This window comes from Octopus bimaculoides, chromosome 7, assembly GCF_001194135.2.
Source record: "Octopus bimaculoides isolate UCB-OBI-ISO-001 chromosome 7, ASM119413v2, whole genome shotgun sequence".
In the NCBI taxonomy this organism is placed as follows: Eukaryota; Metazoa; Mollusca; class Cephalopoda; order Octopoda; family Octopodidae; genus Octopus; species Octopus bimaculoides.
The window spans coordinates 110,205,962-110,208,970 of NC_068987.1; the positions used below are offsets into that span (position 1 = coordinate 110,205,962).

At 37.9% G+C, this 3,009-nt stretch overlaps 1 protein-coding gene across 2 annotated transcripts in view; it reads right to left on the minus strand.

Annotated features, from left to right (window-relative positions):
- Positions 1-3,009, minus strand: part of LOC106879962 (protein dachsous) — a 441,440-nt gene that overhangs the window by 239,597 nt on the left and 198,834 nt on the right. The gene's annotated exons all lie outside the window — the stretch shown is intronic.

The window sequence follows — 3,009 nt, forward strand, 5'->3', positions numbered from 1 at the left end:
TATATATATATATATATTATTTTTATTATCATCATCATTATATATATATATATACACATAAATATATACAAGTTTGTGTACATGTGTATATACATTCACACAATAATATATATATATATATATATATATATATATATACATACATACATGTTTATACATATACTTGCATATACACACATGCAAAAAAAATGTACATGTATATATAAATAAGAGGGTGTGTGTGTATTAATGTACTTTTATAAAGATAGAAAGGTAGATATATGTTCATATGCATATATGATGTAATATATACGCTATATATCTATATATATATATATATACACACATACATATGCCCATACACATATACTCTTGAAGAAAGTAAGATGTAAGGAAATCTAATAACATTCAAATGAAATCTTAATATCATGAAGCAATCCAAGAAATTCTTAGTAGCAGCTGACACTGGAACCAGTTGTTGAACTTCTATCTGTTACTGTTGAGATTATCTCAACAGATTTAATTAATCAATGCTTCCTGCTTATCCTAATGAGCAACACACAATAGTACCAATATAGAACTTACAAGTCGTTACAATACGTTGAAATTAACGTACTCCATTAACGTGCTCTTTAGATCAAGCACTCTGATAAATCAATCAGCGGTGTCTACGATGGGTCTTTTCTTTCTATTTTAAAATCCACCCTGCTTTAGCCCTTAAATGTTCAAACCAGTTGTATCAAGCCCGAGGTGAACAGAAGAAGCTCTTGAAGAATACACTCAAGGCCTCACTGGAGAGCTCTGAGATCAATCCCTGACGCCTGGGAAATGCAAGCACAAGACTGGGGGCAGATGCACCAACAGAGGTGGAACCTCCCATGAGGTGAACAGGGTTGCAGACACACAAAGAAAATCCGAACACAGTAAGGGCAGAGCCAACTCCTTTGAAGAGCTTTCCGTGCACAAATCAGACTGATTGGCCATGGCTGGACACACCGTGCTCTGTCCTCATTTTCCACAAGATAACCTGGCTCATCGTTACAAACAATGGACAATTAATATTTTTATTATTAAGGCATCGAGCTGGCAGAATCGTTAGCACGCTGGACAGAATGCTTAGCAGTATTTCACCCATCTTTATGTCCCGAGTTCAAATTCTGCTGAAGTCGACTTTGCCTTTCATCCTTTCAGGGTTAATAAATTAAACATCGTTCATGTACTGACATTGATGTGATCAACTTACCCCTGCCCATAAGCTTCAGGCCTTGTGCTTATAGTAGAAAAGATACTCTTTACTCTTTTACTTGTTTCAGTCATTTGACTGTGGCCATGCTGGAGCACCGCCTTTAGTTGAGCAAATCGACTCCAGGACTTATTCTTTGTAAGCCTAGTACTTATTCTATCCGTCTCTTTTTGCCGAACCGCTAAGTTATGGGGACGTAAACACCCCAGCATCAGTTGTCAAGCGATGATGGGGGGACAAACACAGACACACATATATATACATATATACGATGGGCTTCTTTCAGTTTCCGCCTACCAAATCCACTCATAAGGCTTTGGTCAGCCCGAGTCTATAGTAGAAGGCACTTGCCCAAGGTGCCACGCAGTGGGACTGAACCCGGAACCATGTGGTTGGTAAGCAAGCTTCTTACCACACAGCCACTCTTGCGCCTATGATTTATGATTATTATTATTATTATTATTATTCAACATCTTCTATTCCATGCTTGCATGTTTTGGACAGAATTTGTTGAGGCAGATTTTGTTAGGCTGGGTGCTTTTCCTGTTTCCAACCTTCTCCTGTTCGTTAGTAAAGTAATACTTCCCCCCGCAACCAGATATCTCAGCAGAAGACTGCAAATGATGGACACCGCATGCATGACAGTGACACTTGCTTACAACTGTCATGTGATGTCAAGGCAAGAAGACAGTAACACACACACACACACACACACACATACATGATGGGTTTCTTTCAGTTTCCATCTACCATATCCACATGTTCATGCATAATGTTAACAACATAGGAATGTTTGATAATTCAGAAAACTGCAAAGTCTGTGGGGCTGGTTTTTTCCTCAATGAGCTGTAGAGATTTGGCAAGAACCGGCAGCGGAATGTCGTTAAGGGTGTGCAGTTTAATAGCATTGAATCTGAAATTCAAGATGTCGACAGCTGCTTTTGTGTAGCTAACAAATGAAATTTAATTCCTGGCTGGTCTCAGAAAACCAAACTTCACGAGTGCACACCGGTGGATATTGCCACCAAAAGTCTTAGATTTCACATTCCATCCCCACTCCTCAGAAAAATAAAGAGTCACAATCATAATGTTATTCTTTCTTCCCTTGTTAAAAACTGATATGTTATTATTATTATTATCATCATCATCATCATCATCATCGTTCTAGGTGAACTGATAGACTCTGTAGTGTATCAGGCAAAATGCTGAATGACATTTTACCTGCCTTTATATTCTGAGTTCAAGTTTTACTGAGGTTAACTTTCCAGTCATGTACTGGGGTCGATGTAATCGATTATCTTCACCCCGCCAAAAAAATTTCAGGCCTTGTGCCTATAGTAGAAAGGATTATCATTTATTATTATTATTGCTATTACTATTACTATTATTATTATTATTATTAGCATTGTTATTATTATTGTTATTATTATTATTATCATTATTATTATTGTTATTATTATTATCATAATTATTTCCTCCATTCATCCATCTTCTCTGCCCACTCTCCTTGGGAGGGTTGTGGGGTTTTGAGTCCTCGGGCACCTCCCTCCATAGGGTCCTATCAAATGCAACCGTCAATTCAGACTTTCCAGCTGGATTCCCAAGCACGACCAAGCGAGACTATATGGACCCCATTAGCCAAACCCTCTCGTTCTTCGTCTCCCCTTAAGGTCTCCTGCCAGTTGGCTTGGCTTGAGGGAATCCATCTTGCAATCGCTATTACAATTATTATTGTTATTATTATTTAAGACGTTGCACAGTATCCGATATCGTGATGTTGTTTGATT